General features: G+C 35.0%; 1 non-coding gene across 1 annotated transcript; it reads left to right on the top strand.

The window, feature by feature from the left end:
• The first annotated feature begins 8,211 nt into the window (after positions 1–8,211).
• LOC131179775 (small nucleolar RNA R71) lies at positions 8,212–8,318 on the top strand. Its single transcript, XR_009148661.1, has one exon. It is a non-coding gene; the product is annotated as a small nucleolar RNA R71 (small nucleolar RNA).
• Positions 8,319–8,932: the final 614 nt, after the last annotated feature.

The following is an 8,932-nucleotide window of genomic DNA, read 5'->3' as shown; positions in this document are numbered from 1 at the left end:
AATTCTGCAGGTCAGCCATGGGCAGCATACCATTTCAATTCCAATACCACAACAGTCTCCAATTTAAGGTCAAAATTCATCAAATGGTCACTAATTGACCATTAGAATTTAATTTAAACATATAAGCATTAAATCCTCAATTAAATCTCAAAACCCTAACCCTAATAATCCATCACTTTATCTAACATACCAAAATCAACATCTAGCTCAAATATCCTTATCAACAACCATTTCTAAGCTATTTAGCTCAAACAAATCAATAATTTCCAAACTCGTCCCATGGCTGCCAAATTTCTTGGTGTTCATACACATATATTTTATTTCAATTCCTTATAATTTCTTACTCAATTTAAGCCTCTAACATGGAATAAATAGTGAGAGATATGAAAATATGCACTAACCTCTTGTAGCTTAAATCCAAGCTAACCAAGACTTCAATTTTTCTTTACTTTCTTACTCTTTTTTGGCTGCCAAACACTTCTCCTTGGTGTGGGTATAATTTTTAGTGAAGGAAGGATAAGGTTTTGAGGTGAGGAAGCTTAGGAAAATCAACCTTTAAAAGAAAAAAATGGAGAGAAAGCTTCTTGGCTATGGTGGACGGGAAATGAGGAAGAAGAATTCAGTTTTTCATTTCAATTTTCTGCCCATTTGACTCATTTTAAGTGGTTTATGGACATGTGTCACAATGTGATTGGGTGAGAGTGCTTAGTGACATAAGCATGAGGTCAAAATTGAAATTTTAATTCATTTTTTTTTCTTTTCTTTGCTACTCATTTTCAATTCAATTTTTAGCAATATTTATTCACATTTTATGTCATAATAATTATTTACTTAACTGGACAAGTCGGCCAAAAATCACCTCTGAAGGCGAAATGACCAAAATGCCCTCCGTTTGGCTTAACAGACTAAAATTGTCTGTACCGATTGAAAAATTTTTCCAAATATTTTCTTGGCATTCTAATGCCATAGGAACCTCAATGATCTTTCTCTGGAGTCCCAAAAATTAATTTATGAATTTTTCCCCAGGTCTAGGGCTCCTAGTTGCGAGAACCGCAACTTCCGACTAGGTTACCCATCGCTAGGGCACCGGCTCATTTAACTTGGTTGTATTTTATTTCTAAAATTTTTTCTAAATTTTTCTTATTAATATTTGAGTTAATTATAGTTCCTCACTTTATTTTAAATATTTTTCCGGACGTTCTAGCTATCCGGACCGACACTGGTCACTGGAACAGTAGAATGTACGGAGTTGCTATAGGGAGGGTGTTACAAATACGCCTCTGCTCTCTTCAGGAAAGTTGTAGCCCTATTTCTTAGCTTTCCAACGGGTACTAATTTGCCCAAATCCGAGGTCTACAGCTCAAGTTGTGGCCTAAAAACTGAGACTGGTTCAGACAGACGGTCCAGCCTATAGTGACGACTTCATTGCCGTTTTTGACAATTAAAATGGCCTTATCTCGCATCTAGCCCTTCATAGAAGTTGTAGAGGTGGCTCTTAAGGTTCACTTGAGCTTACACTTGCTTCATTTGGATGTCTGAAACTCCAGATACAAAATAAATACCGAAACTGGTTGTGACACATCAAGTCTGGGCTTTTGCAATAGATCCATAGCTCATTTTGTTAACCTTGGAGACTGATTTGGGCTTTGGTACTTCTTTATCATTTGAAGTGCTCTATCTTAGCTTTTCAATGGATTAAACAACACTCAATTTGGAGACCCATAACTTTAGAAACAGCTGAAAAATACAGCAAAGGTCAAATGCTGAAAATTTCTCCATTTAACACAATTATTCCACAACTATATAAAAATATGCCTAAATGATAAATATATTTTAACCAACTGAATTAAACATAAAAACACACTAAAAACACTAAATGTGATGGGAGTAAAATTAATAAATTATACACTTATCAAATTGCCCCACACTTATTCTATGCTTGTCCTCAAGCATAACTTAAATTCTCAATAAACTCCACTTAGAAGTTCCTTAACTTCACCCTATCACAACATTCTCTAACAAAAGATTAAAAATTTGAATGAAGAGGCAAGTAAGGTAATAACCATCACAACAAATTCCATCAATACCATACCAATATATCAACAATTTTCCAATACAAAACAAAAGGCTTGAAATCAATTAAGCTCACACAATTATAGTTTAATAAAATTTTAAGTCAATACACACCAAAACACAAGGTTAATTTATCAAGGCACAACAATTATAGCTCTTTGCAAATCTTAAGGGAGATAGAAATGCCTTTTTTTATATATATATATTTGAAATTGGTACTTCTCTCTTGTCATAGTTACCTTTTTTTATTTTTATTTTATTTTTTTTTCATCTGTCACCTTCAGAAAAGTACCTTGCTCATATCTTAGCTAGCTTTTGGCCTGAGAATCAACATGGGGTTCATGAAGACCCCTGGTTAGTTTGCTTAACTAAAATAGCGAAGCAATTTTCAAGTTCAACCTTTTATTTTCCCCAATTTATGCATCTACATATTATAAAGTGCCCTGATAGATTAAACAAAGTTCTGAAATATGCATGACACTAGTTTAAAGCACAACATAACTAATCATTTCACTATTAAATCAAGCCTAAATGATTTATGCAGAAAAAAATTGCTCTATGATATGGAGAAGAGGGAAAATCTATCATTAAAGTTACTATTACCTTGTTTAAAATCTCAAAAATTCAACCGAAAATAGAAAAGTCATTTCAAGGATAAAGCACTTCTCTCCGAGAGTTAATATAGAATCATAAATTAAGCTTATAAGAATAAATTTTATTTTATTTTATTTTATTTTATTTTATTATTATTTTTTTAATATTTTATTATTATTTTTTTAACAATTAAAAAGATTGCAGCAACAAATTTCTCCTCCCCCACACTTAAAACTTATATTGTCCCCAATGTAAAGCCCAAATGCAAAAGAAAAGAGGAAAAAAAATGTGACACCCCTTACCCGTCTATAGTGTAGCCGAGCAAGATATGCCACTCAGTGTGCCGGAGCACCAATTCATATTTCCATTACCATTTATCCCTTTTAATTTATTTATTTATAATTTTTGATAAATCTGAATTTTTTCGTAAATTTTATAGAAAATCCGGCAGAGTGCTGGCTATAATTTGGAAAAACTGTTCTTCTGAACCTGTTTAAAAACATTTCCAATATAATTTCCAAATCCAAACTCCATTATACACATATATCTCAACTTAATCTCAAAATCTCAATACTAATTTCAGAAATTTTTTGTTCACTTCATCACTTGAAGCATATTCATAAATATTTCTTAACATTTCATTTATCAGCATACATTATACAAAAAATTTCAATAACATGAAATTTCATATATTTACATTATTACATAATTACAAGAGTTTATAGTTACAATCCAAACTAATACAAAATGCAAAATACAAAGTGCTACCCCAAGGTCCTAATGTCCTACCATATGCACTGCAGATGTGAGGGGACTCTGGACTCCGGATGCAAATCTGAAGGCTCACCCGGTCTGATGGCTGCTGGGCTCCCTAGCTAGGTCTCTAGTACCTGCGCGTGGCAAAAGCGACGCGCTAATCAATTCAACTTAGTGGTGATAATATAAAATAAAATAAAATAAAATAATTATGCAAAATGTATGATTTCATTTTTGGGTAGACTTAATTTCTGGTATTTATTGCAGTATTATTCGATTAAAATTTAGTAAAATTTATTATCATTGCCCGAGTAATCCATACTAGTTGACTGGATTGGATAAATGGGTAAACTGGCACTGGGTACTAAGTACCTCGGATCATCACACCATCGGTCACATTGTGTCTCCCGGTGTGCAACAGAACAGCTAATAAGCTGTAATAATTATCAGGGATAAAACCCGAGTGTAACAACTCAAATAACATAGCCAAAGGATATTATGTCACAGAATGGCATGGGAAGCCATGAAACACAGAATGACATGAAGCCATATGCAGTACTGCTAACAGAACCCTATTGGCATGCCAACCTATCCAAACCAATCACATTAGGCCTACTTGGGCATTTAACACTTTTAATTTTCACAATTTTTGAAATTCAAGTTTTAGTGTTACTATTCATTTCATTAGTCAACTAAAATGTTGACTTTTGCATTGACAATAGGTATATTAGTTTAAATATCATCAACATACCACATTTTGCATTTTAAAATTGTTGGTATTGATTGCCAATACCATTTCTAAACTTAATGTTAATTGGACAGAATTTTCAGTTTTTGTGCTTTGGGTTCACTATTCCATTAGTCATTTTTGTAGTGGAAATTTGGCAAAATGATCAACATGAAAGTTGTTCCTTATTTTGTCTAGTTGCATTTCATTTTTTGAATCACTCCATTTGGAGTTTTGTAACTCAAGTTATGGCCTAAAAACCACAACTGGCCGGATTGAAATTTTTCCAGAATTTCTGGACTGACCAAATCTACAGTGTTAGGAGCAGTGATTTCAGGTACTTTTTGAATATGTTATGGTCATAATTTGGGTTAGAATTCTTCATGAAAGTTGTTGGTCTATATCTCAGCTTATTGCTGGTAAAATTTCAGGTCAATTGGACCTTTCTACATTGAGTTATGGCCAAATGACTAAACACTATTCATTTGGTCATTTTGCCCAGGCAGAATGCAGGTCACCCAGATTAGGGAAATCTTTTGGTCAAGTTGGTTTGGTTTTCTGGGCATGGTTTCTTCACCAAAGTTGTGCCATTATGTGTCTAGTTTTATGTCCAACTGGCCTTGCACCAATTGAACCCATACAATATCAGTTATTGCTGCCCAAACCTGCTGGACTCATGCCCAGTCCTGCAGGTCACTAAGGGCAGCCACACCAAACTCCAATCCCACTACACAATTCACTTCATTTTTGATTTAAATAGAACCAAATGGTCACTAATTGACTATTAAAACCTAATTTCATCATCGCATGATCAAAGCCTCAATTTCCATCTCAAAACCCTAACTCAAACATCATATACCATGCAATATCATTGCATTTCAACATTCCACTTAAGAGATGCAATTTAAGGGCAGCCATACTAGCATGTTAGCTCCGTAAAACTCATCACAATCATACCCCATCCAAGGCTACCGAAATTTAGGGTTAGCATACCAATGGTATTTCATCAATTTGCTTTGTCATTTGCACTCATTCATAGTCCTTAAATATGAATTTAAAGTGAAATTCAAAGTTAGGTCACAAACCTCTAATGGAGTGAGATTTCCCACTTGCTAGAGTTCTTATTTTCCTTTTCATTTTGCTCCCAAAAGACTCACCAAGATGCAAGAAAACTTTTTTTGTGTTGGGAATATAGGGTTTAGTGGGGTGAGAGCTAGGGAAATCAAGCTTTCAAAAGCTTGAAAATGGGTGGCTATGGAGGTAAGGTGACGGCAAGGAAGAAGGTAGAAGAAAGAGTTCTGATTTTTTTTTTTCATTTTTAAGCCCATTTTGTCTCTTTTAAATAAGCTTATGCCTTGTGTCAACATTGGATTGGTTGGGAGAATTTTAATGACATCATTATGATGTCATAAGTCCATTTTCTTTCATTTTCTCTCCATTCTTGTCTATTTAATTTCAATTAAATTTTTAACAACATTTATTCATATTTTATGTTATATAAATTATTTATTTAACTGAAAAAGTTGGCCAAAAATCATCTCTAAAGATGAAATGCCCAAAATGCCCTCCGTTTGGCTTAACGAGCCAAAATTGTGTGTACTGATAGAAAAATTTTTCTAAGCATTTTCTTGGCATTCTAATGCCATAAGAACCTCAATGACCCTTCTCTGGAGTCCCAATAATTATTTTATAATTTTTTCCCCGGGTCTAAGGTTGCTAACGGCCTTCACCGTCACTTCCCCTTCGGGTTACTTATCTCTGGGGTTTCGGCTCGTTTAACCTTAGTGTATTTCATTTCTAAAAATTTTTCCTTGATTGTTATAAGCATTATTTAGTTTCTTTATAACTCCTCACTTTTTCTATTTATTATTTCAAACATTCTAGCTGCCCGGACCGACATTGGTCACCGGAACAGTAGACTGTACAAACTAGCTAAAGTGAGGATGTTACAAAAAATGCTAGAAAATAAAATAAAATAAGAGAAAGAAAACAAATGTGATTGTGGCTAACAAGCCACCCATGGGTTGCCTCCCAAGAAGCGCTTTTATTTATCGTCGTTAGCTCGACATGTCAAAGCTCTTTAATCCACTGAATGCTCCTGAAACTCCTTATAAAATGGCTTGAGTTCATGACCATTGATCTTGAACACTTTATTAGTTCCTAAACTTTGAATTTCAACTGCACCATAAGGAAACACATTAGTAATAACAAGGGACCAATCCAACGAGAATGCAACTTACCAGGCATCAGCTTCAATATGGAATTATACAATAAAACTTTTTGCCCAATCACAAACTGCTTCCTTATTTTGTCATGGAATACCTTTGTCTTTTCTTTATAGATCCTAGAATTCTCATATGCCTTAAGGCGAATTTCCTCTAATTCATGCAAATGTGATTTTCTTGCTAACTCATCCTCCATGCTTAACTAAAAAACATCTTGCACAAATGTATCAACAACATTAATAGAAAAGACAGAATGATTATCAGCAGGATATTTCATAGCATCAAAGATATTAAATTTGATAGTCTCTCCATCAAACTCCATAGTTAAGGTACCCTCATCCACATCAATTTTTGTCTTGGTAGTTTTTAGGAAAGGTCTTCCAAACAAAATCAAAGTTGAATTTGATGAGAGAGCACTATCATCCTCCATATCCAAAATGTAAAAATCTGCAGGAAAAATCAATCCTCCAACCTGCACCAACACATCCTCAACTACTCCTAATGGGTAAGCATTAGAATGATCAGCTAACTGAATAATGACACTGGTTTCTTTCAAAGGACCCAAATTTAAAGTTTGAAAAACTGAATTTGACATGACATTAATAGATGCTCCTAAATCTGCCATTACATTTTCAAATTTAGAATCACCTATTTTGCAGGAAATAGAAAATGAACCTGGATCCTTACACTTAGAGGGTAATTTTTGCTGAATTAATGCTGACACATTTTCCCCCACACTGATCTTCTCATTATTCCTCAACTTGCACTTTGTAGTGCATAGTTCCTTAAGGAATTTAGCATACTTGGAAACTTGTTTGATCGCATCAAGTAAAGGTATATTCACCTCCACCTTTCTGAAAGTCTCCAAAATTTCTTTCTCTTGTTCTTCTTTCTTATTTTTAGCCAACTTGCATGGGAATGGAGGAAGAACATAATTATTAACCTTATTCAAGTTAGGTTCAGTATTTACCTCAACTTCAGGAACTTCAGACTCTTTTGCTCCTTGCTTCTTCTTTTTTATTGGCTTATGTGGAGTCTGATTATCAACTTTTTTCCCACTCTGCAACAGTATCGCACTTGCATTTTCTCTAGGATTCATGACTGTTTGTGATGGGAGCTTTCCAGAACCTTGAGCTTCCAGCTTACTCACAGATGAGGCTAACTGACCAATCTGCCTCTCTATGTTTTGAATGCTATTTCTGGTCTTCTATTGAAACTGTTGTGTATTGTTAGCCAAAGCCTTAACAATTTCATCAAGTGACATACCTTGATTTGAGGGAGGCGAAGGTGGTTGTGGTTGATTCACTTGTGGTCTTTGCTACTGGTATCGGTTTTGCACCAGTTGATTCCCATAACTCAAATTGGGATGATCTTGCTATCCTGGATTATAAGTACTCGAAAAGGGATCATACCTGCGTTGTGGCTGTCCATAATCTCCTACTGCATGCTGTCCATAATCTCCTACTGCATTAGCATGTTGCATTGATTCATCCTTTTGTAATGCAGGACACATGTCAGTAGCATAACTCGAACCCGAACAAACAAATTCCACATACCTTAACAGTTTGCATGTTCCCTACAGCCAATTGCCTCATCAAAGAAGTTAAATCAGAAATTTGTTTCTCAAGGTTAGATGTACTTACCTCATTAACCTTCTTAGGTGCGTGATCCATTCTCATTCCAAACTACTGAGAGTTTGCTGCCATGTTAGCAATCAGCCTCCTTGCTTCATCTGGTGTCTTATCAACCAAAGCTCCTCCACTAGCAGCATCTATCATACTGTGGTCCATTGGTAGAAATCCCTCATAGAAATATTGAATCAAAAGCTGCTTACTTATTTGATGATGGGGATAGCTTGCACACAGTTTCTTAAATCATTTCCAGTACTCATACAAGCTCTCTCCATTGTACTGCCGGATGCCACAAATTTCTTTTCTTATATTGGCAGCATGGGAAGTAGGAAAATACTTCTCTAGAAATATCTGCTTCATTCCATTCCATGAGTTGACAGATCCAGAAGGAAGGTAATACAACCAATCCTTAGCTGTGCCCTCCAGTGAGAAAGGGAAAAGCTCGAAGCTTGATTTGATCCTCTGAAACTCCTTGAGGTTTCATGCTGGAACACACAACATGAAATTCCTTTAGATGCTTATGTGGATCCTCACCTGCAAGACCATGAAACTTAGGCAACAAATGGATTAGTCCAGATTTCAACTCAAAAGCAACATTTAAAGCAGGGTATTGGATACACAAAGGCTGTTGGTTTAGATCAGAAGCAACTAACTCTTTCAAGGTTCTAGCAGCCATGGTTTCATTTTCGGAATTTGACTCTGAATCCAAATCCAAACTTAACTCCTTTGAAGATTAGACTCCTTCTGATGTACTCGGAATCTGCCTAGCTTGCTTAGCCAATTTTCTTAAGCGTTTAGCTATTTTTTCTACTTCTGGATAAAATATCAACTCACCAGATTGAGAAATTTTTGTCATAAAAAAAAAGAAATCAAAGTAAAAATAGAAAAATGCCTCAAAACCCTAGAAAACAATTGAATTTGGCCTC

Source organism: Hevea brasiliensis, chromosome 4, assembly GCF_030052815.1.
Source record: "Hevea brasiliensis isolate MT/VB/25A 57/8 chromosome 4, ASM3005281v1, whole genome shotgun sequence".
NCBI lineage: Eukaryota > Viridiplantae > Streptophyta > Magnoliopsida > Malpighiales > Euphorbiaceae > Hevea > Hevea brasiliensis.
This window is presented reverse-complemented; position numbering and strand designations above follow the sequence as displayed.